The sequence below is a fragment of the Oncorhynchus mykiss genome, chromosome 21 (genome assembly GCF_013265735.2).
Source record: "Oncorhynchus mykiss isolate Arlee chromosome 21, USDA_OmykA_1.1, whole genome shotgun sequence".
Taxonomy (NCBI): domain Eukaryota; kingdom Metazoa; phylum Chordata; class Actinopteri; order Salmoniformes; family Salmonidae; genus Oncorhynchus; species Oncorhynchus mykiss.
Window position 1 is genome coordinate 35,129,642 of NC_048585.1, and position 27,266 is coordinate 35,156,907.

General features: G+C 39.5%; 1 protein-coding gene and 1 long non-coding RNA gene across 2 annotated transcripts in view; one reads left to right on the forward strand and one right to left on the reverse strand.

Moving 5' to 3' along the window:
• The window catches only part of LOC110500296 (ankyrin repeat and BTB/POZ domain-containing protein BTBD11-A), a 196,431-nt gene that overhangs the window by 58,272 nt on the left and 110,893 nt on the right, over nt 1-27,266 (forward strand). The window lies entirely within an intron of this gene.
• LOC118942921 lies at nt 17,111-25,621 on the reverse strand. Its single transcript, XR_005038586.1, has 2 exons — nt 25,349-25,621; nt 17,111-20,503 (listed from the first exon to the last, which is right to left on the reverse strand). It is a non-coding gene; the product is annotated as an uncharacterized LOC118942921 (long non-coding RNA).

Consider the following 27,266-nt stretch of genomic DNA (forward strand, 5'->3'; position numbering starts at 1 on the left):
ATTCTGAACCACAAACTAAAACTCCATTATAATTAATTTACCTTAAAATTAGTAACCCAACTGACCACAATTCATTATACAAATGTCTCTCCCCCGGGGCTGATCAGACCCCAAAAGATAGCCATGATAAGGTCAATAGGTCATGCCACCCTTTTATAGTCATGTTCCATACTACCTTAGACATATTAAAGAACCCTTTATCCTTAAAATAAATAAAAAATTCACTTGTGTAATTAAAACTCATAAAATAAAAACTCATAAAGTTCCATATGTGAGCGTGCCTCTTTAAAATACCTTTGCACTAAAACAAATAGTACTAACAAATGTTTTATGTGTATATATTTGCAAACCTTAATGGATAATCAAAACTTCCAGGCCTTTTTTAATTTGGTCGTTTATGGACGCTATCTCAGCCACTCTCCCCAAGATTATAATCCCAGGAAACCCAGAAGAACACAACCCGCCTAACTAGCATTCACTATGCTACTTCGATTCAGAAACTCAAAAGTGAACTATAAACTAAACCTAATGATAATTCCCCTTTGACTCAAATCATTAATCATAAGTTTTAAACAACGTCTATGTATATGTTTACTTAAATGAACATGCTACCCTTAGATACAATTAACCTGATAACATTATTATCCAATGTATTACTTTTTCCCTCTGCCGCAAATGTCGTACATTTCTCAGTGTAAGAAATCCGTAATTTAATCCCAGATATTTAATAAAAATGCAATCGCATTCTCCCATGGCTCCTTCAACTTACATATTTTAGATAACTTCCATCCGTCCCGGAATAAGGAATCCTACTTAAACACACCAGAATACAATGTTTAACTAAGTTAAATCAAACCCTAAAATTGACCATAACCAGTAACCAAATAAACAAACCACTTTTATCAGCAAAAAACAAACTATACAAAAGCTCACTACTATAATGCTTCAGATGACAAAATTACTCAGAGACTCACGTTTACATCTGCTAGTTCAGCTTGCCCCTGTTACAGATGTCTACGTATCAGGGGAAAAGCTCAAATAACCAAATCTAACCTAGCTAATTTCCCGAAACATATGCAATTGTGTTTTTCTATAGAGGTTGCTTTTCCACATTAATACCATAACATTGTTCCACATAATGGAAACAGTGCTCAAATTCACTGGTGTTACATAAACAGTCAAACCAGGAATCAATAACCATCAGAATCCATTATCACGATGTTTTACGATTCAGACATCCAGTCTCCCTTTCTCATAGCCTAACCACAAATCTATGATGCCCACCTAGCGAATCAGCTGCTAGTTTTTAACATCTTTCCTGACGACTCACAAACTACTTTTAAAAATGTATTTTGAAATTTTTATGAACTTCTGAAAAGTGACTCAAAACAATAATGCACGCATTTTCCTTCTAAAAGACAAACAATTTTCTCCGTTACCCCTAGTCACAACATAATTTCCGTGGCGACAAAAGTGCCTTGCGAGTGATGTCATCAACAAGCGCTCAACCTCGACCCAATCCGTAACGACTTTCAATAAATTGTAAATAATTGTTGTTCGATAAACCAAACCTAATTTATCACATCTGTTCAAATCTTGAATTATAATTTACAACCCCAACCAATATCTCTAAATTCGCTAATTTAATAAAAATATTTCGATGGGCCTAAATCGTAATTGTCTCTTCGTTATTATTTAGAATTCATTTTTATTTAAGTTACTGTCTCGTCTTTGACTTAGTATTTTAATTACGACTCTATTCCCAATATGTTATTCACTTGTCTAATTAAAACTCCTAACAATCCTTATGTGAGTGTACCCCTTTAAGATATCTTGTCTCTGGGAACAGGGAAATCCCCTTAACCCAAACTTTTACTACAACAACGAAACCTAATAATTATGATAATCCCTTCACATCATTCGTTTTAAATCCCTCGATGTTTCATGTAACTCATTCAGTCTATCTTCAAATTGTCGTCCCAAAATATTTTATACACTGCCATACACTCAAACCACTGTGATAAACGTGCGCTGTCCCTTTAAGATAAGACATTTACTTGTTCCCCGTAATGAAAACAGATAGTGTTTTTAGAATACGTTAACTTCTTGTTCGAATTCACTGGCGTTACCTAACCAAAAATCAATACTCGGGAAAACAATCACAACTTTTTTACGATTAAACTATTCTTACCTATTTTATAGTTCAAAGTGTTGCACTATATAGCCCCATTGAATGCCTAGCAATTCCGTTGCTAGCTGTAGCATCTTTTCAGACTATCCTTACGATATTTATATCCTTTAAAAAAAAATGTATTTGGAACTTTTAGCCACTTTTGAAAAGTAACTCTAAGCTATAATGCACGCATTTTCCCTCTAAATGCCACAAGCCATTTTCTCTGTTTAAATTTATCGTATATCCATCGATTCATGAAAATATAACATCCTGGTTATCGTATCTCTCTGTTATTCCCTACAGAGTAGCCTAGTGGTTAGAGCATTGGACTAGTAACCGGAAGGTTGCAAGCTCAAACCCCCGAGCTGACAAGGTACAAACCTGTCGTTCTGCCCCTGAACAGGCAGTTAAACCCACTGTTCCTAGGCCGTCATTGAAAATACGAATTTGTTCTTAACTGACTTGCCTAGTTAAATAAATTTAACTTTAGGTTACTTTTCTGTCTGACTATGTGTGTGTCTCTTTTATGGAAATCTTATCAATAGCTTTGACTGTTGAATCAGATATTAGGTCTTACCTTATAAGCCCAGGGGTTGTAAATCCCTAGTTAATATCTTATTTTCCGGTTGTGTCAAGGGCTTTTAAAGAACGCTAATAATCGTTATCTCATGCCACTATTTCTTAGGCTTCCCTCTCGCATGGAACCTCTTGTCTATAGATTTGGCTTTTATCCCATTCCTTTAGATTTTGGTTCCCTCTCCTCCTTATTTGGATATTTCAGTAGTATTTGTTGAATCGGAACGATGATCAATACTGCCACAATTCAAATGACCATTCCAGTTATCTTGAGCATTCCCTTCCTGTCGCCCCACGCCTAGTATTTGTACAAGATCACCGTCCTATCCCCCAGCACCTCTTTAATATCCCGTCTTAATCTCGGGCGAATATGCCTCTCATGATTAAGTTTAGTTTATTTACGATAGTACCACAGGTTATTTTCGAACCTGCTCAGTGTATATCGGTTATACAAAACCCAGTGTATGTTGGTCATACAAAACCCTGTGGGAATAGCAAAGCTCCCATTATTGATGAATTCAAAAAATTTTAGAACATCAATCAAAGAACTCAAATCCCCCCAGAATCGAGAATATAGGCTACTAACCATGCCGCCGACTGGGAAAAGCATTGTTTGTTGGATCTAGTCACCGTACCTGCCGTCTGGGGTGTATACCGGCCTGTTTTTTAACCTCAATTTAGGGGCCAGGTCTTAAATAACGGGACCAGACCCGCTCGTGCACGATTTTTCCGGCGTACGACCTCCAGATGGCAGAGACGGGTATTTTAGATCCCGGTTCGAAGGACCAATTGTTACAGGAATTTAATTCCTCTGTTCTAATACCCAATTAAAATTAAACACTCTGTCAATTCATAAGAATTTCTAAGACCCTTATTTTATAGAAATGGACAGAGCCCGGTCTTAAAGTCAAATAGCAGCCTTTATTCATGAGAGTACTGAACACGATACAGGTTACCACAGGTTATAAACTGAAAATGACGTCATTAGTTCCAGTACCAACCCGTGCCATCTCCGTTCCAGTACAAAGGATGTATCTCAAGCCTTTCCACATCCGTCTCCCTACCAATTTAATATAATTTACGAGCCAAGGCCTTCTCGTGTAGATAAGCATTCTAGCCAGTCTGAAGATGTCGTTCATTCATTCCTACCAAGGAACAGACAGTCATTGTTCTAACTCTTGACGACATTCACAGACATTATATTCAGTACTGGGATCAAGAAAGAAAACTCATACATATACAGAATAGTATTCGGATTAGTACATATACAGTAACATAATAGTATACTGATTAGTCAGTCCTGATTGAAATGTATAAATAATTAGTCATCATTGATTAAAATTCCCTTAACCACGTCATCTTGAACTTCTTCCATTTTCTAATAATTGTGCCTACAGTTGTTGCCTTCTCACCAAGCTGCTTGCCTATTGTCTTTTAGCCCATCCCAGCCTTGTGCAGGTCTACAATTTTATCTCTGATGTCCTTACACAGCTCTCTGGTCTTGGCCATTGTGGAGAGGTTTGATTGCGTGTGTGGACAGGTGTCTTTTATACAGGTAACGAGTTCAAACATGTGCAGTTAATACAGGTAATGAGTGGAGAACAGGAGGGATTCTTAAAGAAAAACTAAGAGCTCGGTGAGAGCCGGAATTCTTACTGGTTGGTAGTTGATCAAATACTTATGTCATGCAATAAAATGCAAATTAATTACTTAAAAATCATACAAGGTGATTTTCTGGATTTTTGTTTTAGATTCCATCTCTCACAGTTGAAGTGTACCTAAAATTACAGACCTCTACATGCTTTCTAAGTAGGAAAACATGCAAAATCAGCAGTGTATCAAATACTTGTTCTCCCCACTGTATATTGTCCCAGTGTCCAATATTTGATTAAGTTTTGGGCAGCACGAGTCTCTCTGTAACAAAGGGATTTTTACCTTCTCTAGTACTGCAGGGCAAGAGAGAGAAAGTTTACAACTGGCTGTCATAAAACCATGCCAACTCCCCCCTATCTCCTCTCTGGCTCTGTCAGCCATGTGCCGAGCTGATCTAGCAACTTTGATCCTCACCAAGGAGAGAGAGAGTCGTGACAAAGGCCACTGTGTTCTTAGGGATCTTCAATGCTGCAGAAATGTTTTGGTACACTTCCCCAGATCTGTGCCGACACAATCCTGTCTCGGAGATCTATGGACAATTACTTCGACCTCATGGCTTGGTTTTTGCTCTGACATGCACTGTCAACTGTGGGATCTTTATGTAGACAGATATGTGCCTTTCCAAATCATGTCCGATCATTTGAATTTACTACAGGTTGACTCCATTCAAGTTTTATAAACATCTCAAGCATGATCAATGGAAACAAGATGCAGCCAAGCTCAATTTCGAGTCTCATAGCAAAGAATCGGAATACTTATCTAAATAAGGTATCTGATTTTAATTTTTAATACATTTGCAAACATTTCTAAAAACCTGTTTTTACTTTGTCATTATGCGATATTGTTTGAATCGTTTTTTTTCCTCATCAATTTTAGAACAAGGCTCTAATGTAACAATGTGGATAAAGTCAGCAGGTCAGAATATTTTCCGAATGCACTGTACATTCCCCCTGGGACATTCTGTATAGGTGGGGCTAATGTACAGGCGCCGCTCATAAGATTATTTTGGGGCATGGTCCAAAATGTGTTGTATATGTGCCAACCACTAGTGGAAGTGAAGAACCAGTCAAAGCGTTTTTATCATTATGTTGTTGAGGGTTGAGCACCTAATTTGTCCAATCCTTGTTATACAATAATTTATAAGTACGTGTGACAATCAAAGCTGCACTGTTAAATCTTAGAGCTACCCCCCATGGAGAAAAAACATGAAAAAAAAATATTTACAAAACAACACTTTCAATATTTGGAAGACACTCAGTCCTCTACACAATATTGTGCTGATGCCAAGTGCCATAGCACATCCATGCCTGCAGAAATACATTTGGGCAGATGAACACCACTTGTGGCAGGAGCTGGATGATCCAGCTTCAGTGGGGGATGGACACCTTGGCACTGGGGGCTCCCATTCGGAGTCAGTGTCACTGTGAAATAAATTGTTCAGTTAGAATAGTTTCACACATGAGCCCTGTATCAACAGGTATAATAAACATATATATATATATATATATATATATATATATATATATATATATATATATATATATATATATATATATAGTACAGGGAACATAAGGTTGAATATATTATTATAGACCTGCTTGATCTACTGTCTCATTTATATTATGACATTTCAGCTGGATCTACTCTCTCTATTATATTATGACAGACCAGCTGTATCTACTGTCTCCATTTCACTTTGGCCATTGTTGTGGGCCTGCCCTCCCCTTAACTGCCTCAAATAGGCTATTTCATTTCACAAATAATATTTTATATTATTAATTTCAAACAACGGCATTAGCATGAGAAGGACTTACCAGTCCAAAACGATGTCCTCTCCGTTCAAAAAACATTCCTCCATTTGGGAATCGCTAAATGAATCGTCCTCGATAAATTTCTTCTAAAATTGTGTGTACATCTGTATATCTAGACTTAGATTTAGCTTTCCCTGACTTAGTCGCCATACTGATTGATATATATACAGCTGAATATGCGCTTTACCAAAACAATGCTGTGCACAACATACGTGGCTCCTTCCAGTATGAATCGTCAATGGCGAATGAACCTCTTTACGCCGGAGTTTACTACATGGGTTGGTCTTCCAACACACAAACATTACATATTGCCGTTTACCTCAGCTCATTGGCTATCTACCCAGCTAGATTTCAAGACGATCAGTGGTCATTGGGTTAAAATACAGTCAATCAACGAAACAGCGGGCAAATCATTGGTGCACAATGATGTCATTATTTGTTGTCTTCAAATCGGTTTCTTTCAGTCAAAACGTCCCGCGAAATGACCCATCAGGTTTGGTTGTGTTAACCCAATGACCACTGATCGTCTTGTTACAAACAAACCAGTTGATTGCAATGAAACCAAACATGACTGGAAAGGTCACGTTCTGTGTGTGTATTTACCTCGAATGTGTTGTCGAAAATGGAATGAGATGGAATTCACAACACAAGCAGTTCACAAAATGCTTCGTGTTAGGCTATAAAAATTGATTTTATCAAACAAAAAAACATTAATTGTGTAACAATGAGCATCGGGATTGCAAACAGAGGAAGATAGTCAAAGGTAAACAATTTATTTTATTGCAGTTTGTGATTTTGTTACGCCTGTGCTGGTTGAAATAGTTGTTTTTTATGGGGCTATATCCTCAGATAATCGCATCGTATTCTTTCGCAGTAAATCCTTTTTTAAATCTGACAACGCAGTTGGATTAGCAAGATTCTAGGCTTTCGAAACATGTGAGACACTTGTATTTTCATGAATGTTTAATATGACTATTTATGTAGTGATCACCATATGTTGTCGAATTTCATCCCGCTATCGGGTTCGGTGCGCAGAGTGGTTGAGGTTCCTTTGCATTTTCCAGTAGTTCAAATCAAACTTTATTTGTCACATGCGCCGAATACAACAGCTTTAGATCTTACCGTGAAATGTTTACTTACAAGCCCTTGTTTTAAACCTTTATTTAACCAGGGAAGTCAGTTAAAGAACAAATTCTTATTTACAATGACGGCCTACCCCGGCCAAACCCAGACGACACTGGTCCAGTTCTGCACTGCCCTATGGGACTCCCAATCACGGTCGGATGTGATACAGCCTGGATTCGAACAAGGGACTGTAGTGACGCCTCTTTTTTATTTCACCTTTATTTAATGTCTAATTTCAACTGCGACCTGGCCAAGATAAAGCAAAGCAGTGTGACAAAAACAACAACACAGAGTTACACATGGGATAAACAAACGTACAGTCAATAACACAATAGAAAAATATGTATACAGTGTGTGCAAATGAAGTAAGGAGGTAAGGCAATGAATAGGCCATAGTGGCGAAGTAATTGCAATTTCACAATTAACACTTGAGTGATAGATGCACTGAGATGCGGTGCCTTAGACCGCTGTGCCACTCAGGAGCCCTTAACCAACAATGCAGTTCAAGAAAGAGTTACGAAAATATTAAACAATGCAACAAAAAAAAAAAAATAGCACATTTGTTTAGGAGCCCATAAAACGGCAGCCATCCCTTCTTGTCGCCATTCTAGCATTCTCCAAGTTCGTGTTGATTTTTCAATAATTTACATAAATACAGTTGCTGCAAGTAGTTATTGTAACGTTCAAAGTAACTTACTGTGGCTTATCTCTGTAATGTTCACTAACCTGATGGTGTCCCACTATAGCATTTTCCAGTTGGTGCCCGCATTGGCTTCATGACGTTATCAGAGTGCACGGAGAGCATGATATGTATGTAAATTTCTCATGGCTCAGAGTGGAAAAGATTGATGTCATCACTACTTGTTTTTGTAAGAAGTGTTGACAAGCTGAATGTACCGAGCTGTCTGTTTAACCCTTGTGTGGTGTTCATGTTGTTGTTATTCACCCAATGTTCGCGGATCTGATGGACCCACAACATTAATAGGGTTTTAAAACAATACAGCCATAACAATTATGTAAAAATACTTATGTTGACTCATGTCAATTACAAGCAATATAGACAGCATAGATGGGGCCTCAGGTAGGTAGCCTAGTGGTTAGAGCTTTGGGCCAGTAACTGAAAGGATGGTGGATCAAATCCCTGAGCTGGGAAGGTAAAAATCTCTAGTTCTGCCCCTGAACAAGGCTATCATTGTAAATAAGAATTCTTTCTGGATAAATATTTATTTTTAAATGGTTAATATTTGACATTTACCTCTGCTAGATCACATTTATCAATAAAAGCGCTATTTGTTTTTTTGATAATGTGATTTTTTTGTAAACACAAAATCAATTATAATCAAGACATGTGTGGAATAAATCATATTCATCTTGAACAAATATAAATGAAACACGGTTTTCATCACTATTGATGTTTATTTCTTTGAAATTAACAAATTGAAGGACAAATTTTACATACAGTATTTTATGAAAATTATAAATGAGCCCCATTGTAGACACATTAAGGCCGGTCTACACACCACGAGGGGCAGAGTTTTACTGTGTGTGTTGCAAATATATTTCCTGCACTTGATGCATGTGTACTGTGTCTTCCTGTCCTTCTTGGGTCCACACACATCGCAACGCTTCTTCTTGTTGCAGACACAAACATCCCTCACAACATCCCTCATATGCAACAACATCCCCCTTAGTTCCGGTATTGGAGTTGTTGGTTCTGTGGGTCGGGCGGATGGGGCACAAGCATCCTCCTCACGATGGCTGCAGAAGCTGGGGCCCTTGGGATATGTTGCCTCATCTGGACTTGAGGTCCTACCACTGTCTTGCCCAGCAGCTCGAGAAAGAGCCATCTCCTCTGTATGTTCCCTCTGTTTCAATCTGGGTTCAATGCCATCCATATGACAAACGTGTTGTACACCGAGATGTCCAAGATATTGAAGAATATCACAAGTGGCCTGCATATTGTTCTTCTTTTGCAGCTGTTTACATTCACCAGCTTGTCTAAATTGTCCACCCCTCCTTTTGTGGCATTGTAATCCATTATGATTTCAGTTTTTTTATGTTCCTGGCCACATATTCTTCCATCCCTATTCAGCGTACTCGTGAGTACCACATTTTTGCCTTTCTTTTTCACATAGGACGTGTCGGCCATGAACACAAACTTTGAGGAATTGACAGGCCTGTTCCGTGTATTCAACAGCTGAAGTGAGAAGAAAAAAAACAGTTTGTACTGTTCTTACAATTGTCAGCTTCCTCTTGAGGTGCTCCTGTCCCAGCTTGTGCGAAGCATTTGCATTTGATGTTGTGGCCACGGAGTCCCTGTGTCACGTCCAGGACAACCCGCATCCCTTGTTTCTTCTCAGGGGCTCCTCTGTCAGACTTCCCCTTATACACTTGCAAGTTCCACCCATATGATTAAACAGCAGTGGGAGCCCAGATCTTGATTCCATATTTTGCGGATTTAGACGGTATGTACTGCCTGAAGGGGCCAGCGGTCCCTAAATGGCATAAGCTGCTCATCAAAAGTAACGTTGGGCCCAGGTTTGTAAAATAGGGGAAGGCGGTCCACCCACTGGTCCCACATTGACCTGACTGCAGCTAGCTTGTCTCTCTGCCGCCGAGCTAGTGTGCTGTCTTGGTTATGGAAGAGGATAATCCTGGAAATAATGTGGAAGTTTTCCAGAGAAATTATTGCACATAAAAGTTCTCTACCAGTTTCCGCATCCCACAGGGATCTGAAAACACCAGCAAGGGTAAGAACACAAAAGTATGCATGTAAATAAGTCTCCTTCCATCTCTCTTCAAAAACACAACTTCCCTCAGAAGTCCAGAAAGATTTCTGGATGTTGTCTGGAATGAACAGTTCAAAAGAAGACTGTCCTGCACATGAGTAACCGCCATCCGTGTCGGCCCTGGGTTGCATCCTTATCACATTGGCAGTCATTCTTTGGACAAGAAGACCCTCCATATTTCTCATTCTGCAGGCTGCTGATGAGCTGGTTGCTGACTGGCTGGTCCTGGTTTTGGCTAAGGGTCAATCTCATCCTCTTCTTCCAACTCACTGTCCAACTCTAAATTGACAGAGACATGATCCTCATATTCTGAAAATTCTTCATCTTCCAAAGTGGAAGACGCTCCTTCTCGCTCTGCAAAAATGATTTCTAAGGCCCTCTGAGCAGAGATTATTTTTTACCATACTCATTGATTGTGGTAAGGAGTCACACATGCAAAGAGGCGGTCCACCCACTTGTCCTACATTGTCTGAAGTTTACATACACCTTAGCCAAATACATTTAAACTCTGTTTTTCACCATTCCTGACATTTAAATCCTAATAAAAATTCCCTGTTTTAGGTCAGTTAGGATCACCACTTTTTTTTAAGAATGTGAAATGTCAGAACAATAGTAGAGAGGACGATTTATTTCATTCATCACATTCCCAGTGGGTCAGAAGTTTACATACACTAAATTAGTCTTTGCCTTTAAATTGTTTAACTTGGGTTTAAACTTTTTGGGTAGCCTTCTACAAGCTTCCCATTTTGGCCCATTCCTCCTGACAGAGCTGCTGTAACTGAGTCAGGTTTGTTGGCCTCGTTGCTCGCACACATTTTTTTTTAGTTCTGCCCACACATTTTCTATGGGATTGAGGTCGGGGCTTTGTGATGGTCACTCCAATACCTTGACTTTTTTGGCCTTAAGCCATTTTGCCACAACTTTGGAAGTATACTTGTGTCATTGTCCATTTGGAAGACCCATCTGCGACCAAGCTTTAACTTCCTGACTGATGTCTTGAGATTTTGCTTCAAAATATCCACGTTTTTTCTACCTCATGATGCCATATATTTTGTGAAGTGCACCAATCCCAACCTGCAGCAAAGCAACCCCACAACGTGATGCTGCCACCTCCGTGCTTCACAGTTGGGATGGTGTTCTTCAGCTTGCAAGCGTCCCCCTTTTTACTCCAAACATAACGATGGTCATTATGGCCGAACGATTATATTTTTGTTTCATCAGACCAGAGGACACTTCTCCAAATAGTACAATCTTTGTCCAAGTTGCAAACCATAGTCTGGCTTTTTTATGGCGGTTTTGGAGCAGTGGCTTCTTCCTTGCTGAGCAGCTTTTTATGTTATGGCGATATAGGACTCGTTTTACTGTGGATATAGATACTTTTGTACCTGTTTCCTCCAGCATCTTCACAAGGACCTTTGCTATTGTTCTGGGATTGATTTTCACTTTTTGCACCAAAGTATGTTCATCTCTAGGAGACAGAACACAACTCCTTCCTGAGTGGTATGACGGCTGTGTGGTCCCATGGTGTTTATACGTGCATACTATTATTTGTACAGATGAACGTGGTACCTTCAGGCATTTGGAAATTGCTCCCAATGATGAACCAGACTTGTGGAGGTCTACAATTTTTCTCTGAGATCTTGGATGATTTCTTTTGATTTTCACATGATGTCAAGCAAAGAGGCACTGAGTTTGAAGGTAGGCCTTGAAATACATCCACAGGTACACCTCCAAATGACTCAAATTATGCAAATTAGTCTATCAGAAGCTTCTAAAGCCATGACATAATTGTCTGGAATTTTCAAAGCTGTTTAAAGGCACAGTCAATTTAGTGTGTGTGAACTTCTGACCCACTGGAATTTTGATACAGTGAATTCATTATTAGTGAAATAATCTGTCTGTACACAATTGTTGGAAAAATGTCTTGTGTCATGCACAAAGTAGATGTCCTAACTGACTTGCCAGAACTATAGTTTGTTAACAATAAATTTGTGGAGTGGTTGAAAAACACATTTTAATGAGTCCAACCTAAGTGTATGTAAACTTCTGACTTAAACTGTATGTGTTGTGTCCCTCCCCCAATTTGCACCTGGCTGGGGTAGAGTGTGGGAAAATAAAACTTTTTACAATGTATGGAAATAATATATTGTAATAACATTGTGCAGGTTCCCGCAAGACATTGTGTAGTTTCAAACACTACAAAGGATGCGGGACACAGACAGGTTCTTGGTGCTATGTTGAATCAGCATTCCCAAGGGGGAGGAAAACGGAGTGAAGACACAGTAAACCTTTTTGTTTAATTTTTACTTGTTTTCACACACACTTTTGTTACCCTTGGGTCCAGTGGACCTGAACACCACATACGTAATATATATGTTTAGGGTGGTGCAAAGTGTGAACTCAATGCAAATGTGTTCTTTTACATGTTCTTCACAGAAAATGAGCCTCGGCCAATGAGTCTCACGCTGAAAAAAGTATTAATTGTATAATTTTAAAACATTGAAAACATTGAAAATGGGTCCCACAGACCCGGAAATTACACAAGGATTAAACTGCTAGCACACAGCTCGGACACCCATGCATTCCCCACAAGACATGCCACCAGAGGTCTCTTCACAATCCCCCAAGTCCAGAACAGACTATGGGAGGCGCACGGCACTACATAGTGTCATGACTACATGGAACTATATTCCACATCAGGTAACTGATGCAAGCAATGGAAATACAATAAAAAAATATACTGGCAAAAATACACCATATGGATCAAATGGGACTGTGAAGAGACATACACAAAGGTGCAGACACACGCATATGCACACGCACTCTACACACACGTACATAGTAATATTGTTGTGTAGTGGTATCATACATTTTGTTTTGTGTAATTTATTTATTTTATTTATTTCACCTTTATTTAAGAGTTACACATGGAGTAAAACAAACATACAGTCAATAATACAGTATAAACAAGTCTATATACGATGTGAGCAAATGAGGTGAGATAAGGGAGGTAAAGGCAAAAAAAGGCCATGGTGGCAAAGTAAACACACAATAGCAAGTAAAACACTGGAATGGTAGATTTGCAATGGAAGACCGTGCAAAGTAGAAATAAAAATAATGGGGTGCAAAGGAGCAAAATAAATACATAAATTAAATACAGTAGGGAAAGAGGTAGTTGTTTGGGCTAAATTATAGGTGGGCTATGTACAGGTGCAGTAATCTGTGAGCTGCTCTGACAGTTGGTGCTTAAAGCTAGTGAGGGAGATAAGTGTTTCCAGTTTCAGAGATTTTTGTAGTTCGTTCCAGTCATTGGCAGCAGAGAACTGGAAGGAGAGGCGGCCAAAGAAATAATTGGTTTTGGGGGTGACTAGAGAGATAAACCTGCTGGAGCATGTGCTACAGGTGGGAGATGCTATGGTGACCAGCGAGCTGAGATAAGGGGGGACTTTACCTAGCAGGGTCTTGTAGATGACATGGAGTCAGTGCGTTTGGCGACGAGTATGAAGCGAGGGCCAGCCAACGAGAGCGTACAGGTCACAATGGTGGGTAGTATATGGGGCTTTGGTGACAAAACGGATTGCACTGTGATAGACTGCATCCAATTTGTTGAGTAGGGTATTGGAGGCTATTTTGTAAATGACATCGCCAAAGTTGAGGATTGGTAGGATGGTCAGTTTTACAGGGGTATGTTTGGCAGCATGAGTGAAGGATGCTTTGTTGCGAAATAGGAAGCCAATTCTAGATTTAACTTTGGATTGGAGATGTTTGATATGGGACTGGAAGGAGAGTTTACAGTCTAACCAGACACCTAAGTATTTGTAGTTGTCCACGTATTCCAAGTCAGAGCCGTCCAGAGTAGCGATGCTGGACAGGCGGGTAGGTGCAGGTAGCAATTGGTTGAAGAGCATGCATTTAGTTTTACTTGTATTTAAGAGCAATTGGAGACCACGGAACGAGAGTTGTATGGCATTGAAGCTTGCCTGGAGGGTTCTTAACACAGTGTCCAAAGAAGGGCCAGAAGTATACAGAATGGTGTCGTCTGCGTAGAGGTGGATCAGAGACTCACCAGCAGCAAGAGCGACCTCATTGATGTATACAGAGAAGAGAGTCGGTCCAAGAATTGAACCCTGTGGCACCCCCATAGAGACTGCCAGAGGTCCGGACAGCAGACCCTCCGATTTGACACACTGAACTCTATCAGAGAAGTAGTTGGTGAACCAGTGTGGTAGAAAATCGGTTCAAATATGACATAATCAAGAACTTTGAATTCAATTATAGACTTTTAATACAAGAGTATAGCAAGCCGGAGTGCTCCGTGGAACACACACTTTTTTCAGAGCACTCGCTCTGACTTTATACACACACATAAGCCCATCCTACAAGCACATTAAGTTACATTCCAATCCGTGCATCCTGCTTGTTCAGCTCAACAACGCCCACATCTGCTTTCCATTAGATCCTAATGATGACAAGACCCTTGCTTTGTTCCTGCACTTAGCTAAATGCATTCTTTTGTTTGTGTGTTATCTGGGATCAGGAGACTAAGTGTCTCCTCTGATTTTAGTGTGCTCAGCTATACTAAAAATACTACATATTCCTCTATGCTATAGGCTTGCTTTGTCCCTGCACTTAGCTCAATGTGTGTCTTTATCTCGGATCAATAGACTGTGTGTCTTCTCTGTCATTCCTTCTGCATCTCTACGTCCTAAAAATATGCGAACTATGTCTATTGGTCATCAGTTAGTCATTTGACTGACCCCCTCCTTTTGTATATCCCTCTGGCCTTGGTATGTCCAGCTATCCTGGTACCTATGTGTCACCTTCCCTTCATGTAGTCTGTTTTTAGTGTTCAGCTATTCTATGCATCTTATGCATTTGTCTATGTGTTATATTTGCTCCCACAAATCCCCCCTCTGGGGCTAATTAGCCCCATAATAATACAAATATAACCCTAGGATGGTGAATGAGAATACCTGTGATAGACAATAAAATATAAAAACAGAGTAAAATATATAAACCAACTGGACCAAACATCTCTAGTATTTCATAAGAGTAAAATATCTAGTTCGGTATAGAAACAAAAAATAATACATTACATTTTGTTGAAGCATGAGCATGTAAGTACATAGCCTCAGGCAAGGCTATCTCAGTTATGTGAAAAAAAAAATAATAATTCAAAATAAAATTGACACAACATCATTCTAAATTTAAGCTGTCAACATGATCTTCCCTCTCAGACACCTCTCCAACAAACATGATACCAACCTCTGTTAGAAGATTAAGGACATGGTCCATAGACACTTGTAACCGGGATACCCCACTGTTACCTACATGTTTTGAAATTAACCTAATATTTAGAAGGCAAAACCAACTTTTAATTAAAATAAACATTCATTGATATACCTATCAAAAACATTCAACAAAACAAACAAAACACAAGGCCGTGAGCAAAAGTAGACCTTACATAGCCCCTCTTGTACTTACTACGGAAATGACCCTTTTTGTGGATATGTATCAGTTGACTTTCTTATGAATTTGGAATGACAGCATATACAGGTAAACCTTCCTTACGAAAACCATGGCAAGCATCACCACCTCCAGGGACCACTCCATACAGGCAGTTTGGATAAGGGGCAGTCAAGGGGTCCACCAACCGCATTGCATAACTGTCCATTTTCATCAGTATAATGGCCTGGGCTACCCGACACAGGATGAGCTATCACCGGAGGGTCAGCTCTACTTACAAGCATCTGTTTAACCGCTGTCTGGATCACAAATGATTTCACCAAGGGTACAACACAGCAAAATACAATACCCAGAGCCAATAACCCCCCGCCCAGCATAATGGCCATCCTAGCAAACATAGCTCCCCATTTTCCCAATGCTAAGTCCAACCAATCCCAAACATGAGAGTCAACCCCAGCATTTGCCTTAACCTCTAGTCGTAAACCTTTATGTTTAGCCATAGCGATTGCAAGGGATCCATTAGGCGCAGTGTTATTGGGAATAAAGGTGCAACAATCATCCCCGAACATAACACAAACTCCACCCTTCTCTGCCAAAAGCCAATTGAGAGCCTGTCTATTTTGCCAAGACATTTTACTGGTAGCCCGTACCTGTTCCCTCAACGCCGTTAGAGCCGAGTCAGTATAGTTAATGAATCTCTGTTGGTTATAGTATATGTAATTAATCCACTCTAAGTTCGTATTTGGTGTTATCCACAAAAATATAGATTCAAATCCAGATTTAACCTGTTAAGCCTATAGGGGCGCTATTTCATTATTGGATAAAAAAACGTGCCCGTTTTAAGCGCAATATTTTGTCACGAAAAGATGCTCGACTATGCATAGAATTGACAGCTTTGGAAAGAACACAGTCTAACGTTTCCAAAACTGCAAAGATTTTATCTGTGAGTGCCACAGAACTCATTCTACAGGTGAAACCAAGATGAAACGTCTAACAGGAAATGAGCAGAATCTCTGAAGCTCTGTTTTCAAATGTCTCCTTATATGGCTGTGAATGCAGCAGGAACGACCATGTGCTTTCTGTGGTTTCTTCAAGATGTCTGCAGCATTGTGACGTATTTGTAGGCATATCATTGGAAGATTGGCCATAAGAGACTACATTTTCCAGGGGTCCGCCCGGTGGCCTTTATCTAAATTCGTGCGTAATCAATCTCCAGTTGCGGTCATTTTGTCCTGGGATTCAGAACGGAAAGCACACTTCCACGAAGGATATATCATCGAAGAGATATGTGAAAAACACCTTGAGGATTGGTTCTAAACAACGTTTGCCATGTTTCAGTCGATATTATGGAGTTAATTTGGAAAAAAGTTTGGCGTAATTGATGACTGGATTTTCGGGTTTTTTTGGTAGCCAAACGTGACGCACCAAACGGAGCGATTTCTCCTAAACAAATAATCTTTCAGGAAAAACTGAACATTTGCTATCTAACAGAGTCTCCTCATTGAAAACATCTGAAGTTCTTCAAAGGTGAATTATTTTATTTGAATGCTTTTCTGTTTTTTGTGAAAGTGTTACCTGCTAAATGCTAACGATAATGCTAACGCTAAATGCTACGCTAGCTAGCTACTGTTACACAAATGATTGTTTTCCTATGGTTGAGAAGCATATTTTGAAAATCTGAGATGACAGTGTTGTTAACAAAAGGCTAAGCTTGAGAGCTAGCATATTTATTTCATTTCATTTGCGATTTTCATGAATAGTTGACGTTGCGTAATGGTAATGAGCTTGAGTCTGTATTCACGATACCGGATCCGGGATGGGTAGATCAGAGAGGTTAACTTCATCTCTTGCCTTGAACTCCCAAGGTACTCCTCTAGGCTATCCAATTACATCAAGGTATACCTCAGTGTCTTTCTCATACGCCCTCTTAACTCTAGTGTTAACATAGTCATCATGGGATGACTTAATAATAGTAACCTGTTGATTGCTCTAACTAAGGCACAAAGACCAGTCCATCCATCTGGCAGTACATTCAACAGTTTGTTTTTCCCACACATCCAGAAACTGTCCGCAACACCTCTGTCCTGATTTTTTAGCATAATTAGAAATGGCGCAACCTGAGTTATTGTACCACACACCCCTTTTCTATGCATTATCAACCCTTTATCTTTATTTCTACGAACCCCAGCAGTCTCTAGTACCCAAATAGTATCACATTCTACGGTGGTGTTTCCTACATCAATTTCTTCGGTGTTATGGCTGTACAAACATTCATATTTACCTAACCACAGTACTTCTGTCTAATTGAGGTCCATTTAATTCAGTTCTAATGTCATAGGCAGCACAATCCTTGTCTCCTAATCCAGTCTCGTTTAACATAGTTCTTCTGCCTCTAGTGCTCCCTCGAGCAATCCTACATTCTATGTCACACAAGGGAATGTAGTATTTTCTCTGAATATTGAACATTTTACATTTAACACATTCTTCAAATGATGCAGGTTCAGGTCCTATCAAAAGATCAGACAAAGGTGATTTTCTACACAAAATACAATTGTCCATTCTATGTTTATTTCTGCTGTATACTTAGCCTAATCGTACCACTCATTCTTCACTACTTCTTCTCGTGTGGTGTCCTTGAGTGGTTCAGAGTCTGGTATGTCTGTGTCTGTCATCTTTGCAATGTTCTTATCTTGAGGTAGGTCATTAGAGTTAGTCAAAAAGTTCAAAATGTCAATAAAGAACCCTCCTGGTTCTGATGCTTTCTAGCTACCACAGGCTCTTCCTGTTTAGGTATTGGCATAAGACCAATTCCAATGACTGAGGAGCTACCGAAGGGTCAATCTTGTTCTCGTTATTTTCAACTATTAATTCTTCACCTTCAACTGGTTCAATCTGATTCATGGTGAGCACCCACTCGTCTACTTCTTTGGTTAACGTCAGGTCACATCCTTTTGAGTCCCAAATGACTTCTCTCTTCGTTCGATGATATGTCCATCCACCGAATGCAATCTCCGGTAAGGGTTTGATCCTTTTGTCTTCTGTTCTTCTGTTTCAGTTATATGTTGAGGTGGGACAGAGATTCTAACCTTGTCAGTCTTTTTAGATTGTTTGACTGGTTCCTCTCTTCTCTTCCTGTTTCCATCCTACATCTTGATTGTGCGTGAGTCTGTTGTTGCTATTCTAGCGTTCACTGTTACTTCTGTTATGTCAATATCATTGTTCTTCTATGGGTCTAACTTCAATTGTTCATTATGGAGACAATTCAAGAGCTGAAAAGTCAATTTTGGGGAAATCCCCATTTTCTTCAGCTTGCTGGACTTTTCCTACTCTTTGCGGGGTCTCTCCTTCCGTTCCTGTGAGGCCTCTCCTCCTCTGTCTTCCCCTGAGGCTCCCTCCTCAGGCCGGACTGGGCTTCCATCTGGAAGGTGTCCATTTCAGGGAAGAGATGTTCACATTCTTTAGGCAATACCTCGGGGTCCCACTGTAGAGGGCTTCTGTCAAAGAGGTCTGCCCCAACAACTGCCCCTCCCACTTCTGGGCTTTCTGGCCATTCTGGAGGAAACTTTGGTTGTTTGTCTCTTTTCTTTTCAGGCTCTTTTTCCCTGGTTGGTTCTTCTGAGTGTGTTAGCTGATGCACTCGTTGTATCTGGTCTGCCATTTTCTTGATTCTTCCCCGGCGCTTTGATCGATTCCGCTGCTCCTGCTCCCTCCGGGGTCCCCTCTGGTGAATCAGCATCCTCTGTGTCCTCATCTCTGTATGGTTGTGTCCTTCTCTCCGTCGGGACTCGGGTGCAGTGGTTTAGATGATACCACGTCTTGCTTCCTTTCACTTGGACGGCCGTGTTTGTGGCCGTTGCCACCTCGTAGGGTCCTTCCCTCCTCGGCTGATCCCACTTCCTTCGGAACACTCAAACGTAGACTAGATCTCCTGGTATCACTGGGAGAGGTCCTTCTGGTCCCCTTGGATCATCAGATGTGGAACCTCTCGTCCTGGTTCAGGTTTCTGCCTTCTTTCTGTGGGGCATTCATACTTAGAGACTTATGGCCTCTGTTCTATGATTACACCATACATTCTCTTACTTCCATCACTCATCACACAAACTGACATTCCAGCTGAAGCTGGCGAACCCTTCTCCATCTGGTTTCCTAAACACAAGACTTGGAAAACAAAGGACAAAACATAACAGTATTGACAATGTTATGTGTTATGCATGACTGTATTCATGAATACTGAAATCTAAGACCATGACAATTCCCACTCTTTCTTCACCTGACTCTATGCCTCCAGGATAGGTTTCTGCTGGACTCCACAAAAATGGAGGCCCTAATTGGCTTCCTCGTGCTTTCATCCAGTCTTCCCCTTTCGGCCGCAGGTTCTGAGAGGTGTTCCCAAATCATGTCATTTTTTACTTAATTCCCTATCTGCTCTGTTTCAACTGATAAGCATGTGCATAACCTTAGTCAACATTATTTCTTCTTGAAATAATTCAACACTGAATGGGCTTTCACTCCGAGCCTTCAACATGTTGTTTAGAGTACAACTACCCTAACATCTATCCTTTTTCATATGATACATTAACAAATAAAACAAGTAACCCCTAACTCAACCCAGTATGTCTACAGTGGAATCTAGTCTCTCTCTCTCTCTCTCTCTCTCTCTCTCTCTCTCTTTTGTTTCACGTCCTCTGTCATGGTATTTTCAAGCTCACCCATTATTCTGCTGGACCTTACTTCTTGTGAAACTTATGCACCCATCAAAGAGAGACATGACGATCTTTACCACTGCAGGTGCTGTAAGAAGTATATCCCCAGCCCGGTGTATCTTGATGTACACTCAGTTTCCAGAATTCAGCCCATGCCTTTCCATCTGGCCTCTTATGTGCTGTTTTTTTTTCCTGGGGACATACACACTAACACATGGGTTATTTCCTGACAACAGACTTTCTTCTTATAGTAGGATCACTAATCTTAATTTTTAAATAACAGCCCTATGTAAACATTCTGTCTTAAATACCTGGCCTCTTGCCACAAAAATATTCATAATGATAGCCAAATTATGGTCCCTACCGTAACTGCTGCAAGAATAACATGTAATCAGTCAAGTGTCTTCCAGTTGAAAGAATATCCAATCCTAACAAAACTAAGTCCTAAGCTTCTTAAACTTTTGCTCTAGTGTTCAAAATGCCACTACTTATTACTTTTACCATAATCTAGGTATGTGTAATATTCTATTTACTTTTAGAATTATTCCTATATTTTTACAAGACCAACTGTCCTTCCTTTTCTGTGAATTATCTTGTCCATTAATATACATTGTTTCTAGAAATAACACCCCTCCGCTACCATAACCTTCATATATGAGCCCCCCAATGTAGTTACAGTTTTTCTAACCCATAACACATAAGTCACTACTCCTAATTTCCTTCCATAGTTTGATACATACTTAAACATTCTCAAATCATTTTTAGTCAACTTATATCAGTCTCCCCTCAGGAAAAATATACACTCTTATTTTCCTCAAACCAAAAACAAGAAAAATAGAGTAAATTATAATAACTGCATATTTGCAATAAATTACCACTATTTGTAATGTCTTCTTCATCCTTGGGTGTTATCACACAACAGACTATACTTTTTATTCAATTACTTATGTCATTCCAATGTATTACTCCAATTACAATGATATTGTAAAATAAAAGAAACAAAAACCTTTAATTTAATATTCTGCGAGTTCTGTCAATCAACCTGTCTCAGGATTAGTTTCCAGAGCTTCCCTAGGCCTAGTAAATTTAAACAGTCCTATATTCAAAACATAACTAAATGTTGTTTATAAATTGTCCAATCCAATATTCAGGATAACAGTCCTTAGTGTTTACTTTAACTCAAATTTGACCTACTCAATTCAATACATCTCCCTTTAATAATTAACATCATACTAAAAACTTTTAGTACCAGTAATATCTATATTTACCATGCGCCCTTTTACCTCTGTTTTTCTGTCATGAGTGGCCTGGTAATAAAAGGTCATTATCCCAATCCCCTTTAGTCTTTCTTCTCCCAGACACATATCATTCCAGATACAGTTCACAGGTCATCAGACACAGTTGTCCCACACTATTCAGCCAGTAGGGTGGGTTTGAGTTTCACACACACTTGTTGTGGTGATAGTCTCTCCCAAGCATTAATGCATTCTGACATCATATTCCCATGATAACTCCCTTATTCTACTGGCGATCTCTCAGATGAGTTACAGATGATGTAGTTATCAACATAACCCTTGCAGAAACCCCCACTCCAACAAACCATTTGGAGTAAATGTTATCCCTTGTTAACATATATTTCCATTTTATATTTTATATGTAGAATGAACAAAGCACATTTTGTATTTACCCTAAGACCATAACCCCAGGGAACTGATGATCTCTCCTATGAACCCACTATTTGAATAACTAGTCAATTCAAGATTACAACTCTTCATCTTTTTCCCAAGGAAATAATGGAATTTCAAAGTGATGGTACACTGGTGTTTCTCAATCATTTTATAATTAAATCCCACTTGTTCCAACAATTTCTAGTGAAGTTGATCAATCTTCAAGGGAAATTCTTAGGGTTCAGAGCATTTGACACCATTAAAATGTTTTCACTCTCTTTTCTTTAGAAACAGCTTAAATATATTTTCAAAAACATTTCCATCCTTCTGCATACCCAATTTGAAACTGAACTGAAAAAAAAAACCCTTCCAAAGGAAATCCACTATCGCATGTAGGCCAAGAATACACACGAGCCGGCCTCACTTATCCGGAACTCCAGTTATAGCCTTATCCAGATACTAAGACTTTTAAGTGGCCGAAATATCTCTAACTGCTTTCCTCAGCACTACAGTTTCCAATGACATTTTGACCAGAGAAAATGTAACCCCTTTTTTTTTTGGAAAAGAAATGTACATTTCGTTAACATTCACCATGCCACCCTCTAAATCAGCAAGCCAACAGTATTACACATACTAAAATCCCCTTAGATTTCCCGAGCATGCGACAGAAGCTCCAGCCATGCACAGAACGCACAATTCCCCCCTGCTCGGCCATCTGTATCCTACCCTTAGAAATTGAATACACCTATACTCTACAATTTGCTTTTCTTCTAACTATTTTTACCACGCTTGTGATTTTTCATATACGTTTATTTTCCGTATTTTGACGCTAATAACAACTTCTCCACGCATTTTATCACCACTGAAACCACCATTTTAATGCAAAACGACTCCAAGTGGGTCTATTTGTAAATTACATCGGTACCTTACTAGAAGTTAGGTAAAACGTAATCTAGTACGTATTTCATCACATATAAACTGTACTTTCTATGAACCACTTATTGATCAAATCAGAAACTATACACCGCTTGGTGAAGATTCCATTCGTACTAACCTTAAAACGATTAGTTGTAGCTCTTTTGATAAGGGTGTAAATTCCTGTATAGCGGCATTCTCTGCTACCGCAATAAGTTCCAGTGTCGTCCCACACTCAATTTCCCCCACACTAGTTAGCCCTGATCTACAACTTCTTACGCTTCCCCCATCGTAATGTATTTCTGATGATAGAATGTTAATTAATATTAAAACTCTGGTAAGTTAAACTTCTTGTTATGGTTTTATGTGTTCGTTCCAATTCATTATTTTATTTATCCTGTTTACCGGGTAATGTTGCCCTACATTATACGGTTTGCTCCTTCATATTCAAATCGAATTGGTAGAATTAACGTGCGCTTCTTTCAGCGACTCTATGGCTTTATTAAATTTCGCTATCTCTATATTCCAGGGAGAAACAGTCCATTTGTTTCCATGCCACAATTTATTTTTACCAAACTCTACCATCGCATTATACACTTTATTTACTATTTTCCAAGGTAGATCTACCCTACTTTCTCAAATAATAATTTATTAGTCACATCACTTAATACCTCCTATTAAAACCTACTCTATAATGTCTACAACTGTATTGCTGAATACTACAGAAGCCTTAATGTTTTATTCTAGTACAGCACCTCAAATATCACTGTGTTTTTATCTTTGCTTATACTATTACTTTAACTTTATTCAATGTATTAAATCCCATTTCATATCATTTTCCTTCTAATTCAGCTTATTTATAATGTCTGCACTTTCTTATCTCTTTATTTATCGCTTGCTATATTCTCTCTTAGCCTATTTTACTGTTTAATTCCTGAGGCTATTTTTAAATTGCAGCCTCCTTTTTTGTTTACGGGGCTCGTGATATTTTTAATATGTGTTCTAGACTTCTATTTTCATGCAATTCTCACTTTATTCTAGACCGCCTAGATTTATTTTAACCAGTATATTTTAGTTTATCTGTATATTTTTAAGTTATTTCTTCCTACTTCGCATCCGTTTTATACTATCCGGGTAATACTTCTTTAATTATTTTTATTACTTGTTTCGACACCTTTTCATTTTTCTTACCGCAATCGCTTATTTTATTTTGATGTTCCTTACTTTTGTTCCCTCTGCCTAATAGTATTTAAACTATGATAGGGATCACTCTGTAAATGTATTAAGCTGATAGAGGATCACTTCTGGCCAGCCAGAAAAAGTTAAAAGCACCCCTCTTCAACTTTATACTCTGTCACAGGAGGGCTGCGCACTCCCTCTTCTGGACGTTCTGTCTAAACACATCCAACCTGTTCTTATCTCTACGGTTCTATCCTCACACAGAATTGTATTATAACATCATTCTCATTCATTCGTTCAATCCTTTTGTTTTTACCTAAAAACAAAACAGTCTCTCTCTCTGGACTTAATTCACTTCCACAACATAAGTTTTAGACTGATCGGATTTCTCACGCATACCTTTCGTTTTTACCTAAAAACAACCTATAGTTTATCCCTTAGCTCAATACACTTCCTCTACATAAGCTGGTATAATCCTATAGGATTTTTACGATATGACGAGACTACTGTCTAATCGGATCAGTTTGTCTTCATATCCTATTCATCCACCCCGTATTGATCTTTATTCTTCGTTAGAGCAATATCGTGGCGTGACCTACTCATTTATAAACCCCCCGTTTAGCTAAGCGGAGCGTCCTATATTCGCAGGATTTATTTTTGCAGTTGAACGTCACACAATCAGGCCAGCATTCTTCCTGCGTTCTAAATATTCATCTGTTCAGTCCTTCCTTTCAAAGCGGTAGCCATGTGTATTTATTTACTAAATACCCATCCGTACAGACCTTTTCCTTGAAGCGGTAGCCATGAATGTTTATCTATCTACTTATCAATAAAGTAGCCTACCCATTCAGTCCTTCAGCTAAATATTTTGAAGCGGTATCGCAGGATTACTTATCAATAAAGTAACCTACCCATTCAGACCTTCTGGTAAATATTTTGAAGCGGTATCGCAGGATTTCTATAACTACTTATTTTATTCAAACCTTATAAGCAGCTAGCTGTAGTCCTGCGCCCAAACCCAGCCCCAACATGCCGAATAACACACCTGACACCAGCGAAGTTCACAGCCCCTGCCTACTTACTCACTAGACATGCATGCACATTCGTATCCGCTATACAATTCCCAAGCTTACACACACATGCAAATTCATTGAATTTCAAAAAGTTATTTAGTTTCTATAGTTTTTAGGAAATTTGAGAGAGAGACCTACTTGACGTCTGTCCTTCTGAGGCAGGATCTCTGAAGCAATCTATATAAACATTTCAACTATTTTGTAAGAACTTTGCTTACCTTCTTATAGCTGGGTGGCCACCCTTGTTTGCCAGATTGTCCAAAAGTCAGTCAGGACGCCTCGGCCCCTGGCACTCCTGGCAAAGCTCGCCAAATATGTGGTAGAAAATCGGTTCAACTATGACATAATCAAGAACTTTGAATTCAATTATAGACTTTTAATACAAGAGTATAGCAAGCCGGAGTGCTCCGTGGAACACACACTTTTTTCAGAGCACTCGCTCTGACTTTATACACACACATAAGCCCATCCTACAAGCACATTAAGTTACATTCCAATCTGTGCATCCTGCTTGTCCAGCTCAACAACGCCCACATCTGCTTTCCATTAGATCCTAATGATGACAAGACCCTTGCTTTGTTCCTGCACTTAGCTAAATGCATTCTTTTGTTTGTGTGTTATCTGGGATCAGGAGACTAAGTGTCTCCTCTGATTTTAGTGTGCTCAGCTATACTAAAAATACTACATATTCCTCTATGCTATAGGCTTGCTTTGTCCCTGCACTTAGCTCAATGTGTGTCTTTATCTCGGATCAATAGACTGTGTGTCTTCTCTGTCATTCCTTCTGCATCTCTACGTCCTAAAAATATGCGAACTATGTCTATTGGTCATCAGTTAGTCATTTGACTGACCCCCTCCTTTTGTATAACCCTCTGGCCTTGGTATGTCCAGCTATCCTGGTACCTATGTGTCACCTTCCCTTCATGTAGTCTGTTTTTAGTGTTCAGCTATTCTATACATCTTATGCATTTGTCTATGTGTTATATTTGCTCCCACACCAGGCGAGACAATCATTTGAGAAACCAAGGCTGTCGAGTCTGCCGATGAGGATGTGGTGATTGACAGAGTCGAAAGCCTTGGCCAGATCAATGAATACGGCTGCACAGTAATGTTTCCTATCGATGGCGGTTAAGATATCGTTTAGGACCTTGAGCGTGGCTGAGGTGCACCCATGACCAGCTCTGAAAGCAGATTGCATAGCAGAGAAGGTATGGTGAGATTCGAAATGGTCGGTAATCTGTTTGTTGACTTGGCTTTCAAAGACCTTAGAAAGGCATGGTAGGATAGACATAGGTCTGTAGCAGTTTGGGTCAAGAGTGTCCCCCCCTTTGAAGAGGGGGATGACCGCAGCTGCTTTCCAATCTTTGGGAATCTCAGACGACAGACGTAATGTAGTGCCATAATGTGTTTGGAACCAAGGAAGAGTAGCTGCTGCATTGGGAGCAGCTAATAGCTTACTAATAGCTCTGAAAGTTCCTATCAAAGCAAGTGCCTGTATGTGTAATTTCTACTGTAACACCATTTTTACGTGTGGAGCATAATGTATTCTGTGTATATCCCTTCATGACCGCAGACACGTGATGCAATGATTTCATACCCTTTATGGCGTTATACTCAATTGTGCTTATGTAGCTACATATTTTCATGAGTCCTGTAAAACAATGCTAATGGCATCAAAAAAGTATTGTCTTGTGTTGTATACTTTGAAGCTGCCCTGGTCATGGCTAGAATTTGACGTATTTAGCATTAGGCTAACCCTAACCCTTGAGGATGAAGGAGTGGGGATTTGGGTGAGATTGTCAGTATAATTGCATACTGGAACTATATTTGATTTGTATGTGAACTTTATGTCCAAAAACATAAACCTGTGTTCAGTAATCATCTCACTTTTTAGCTGTCAGGGAACTATGTGGCCATTGAGGACAGCAGTGTCGATCAGACGGAAAAATATCTTCTTATACGACTTGGTGGTTTTCCGAGTGCATGGCTGCCTTATCCACTGCCACCATATTGTGATTTATAGTTAATCACACAGTCTGGTTTGATCTTTCTCCCTCCCATCATGTGATCCAACCTTTCCTGTGGCTCTTTCTTCTCCTGTAGCTACAAGGCATAGCAATTGGTCTTCTCGCCCAG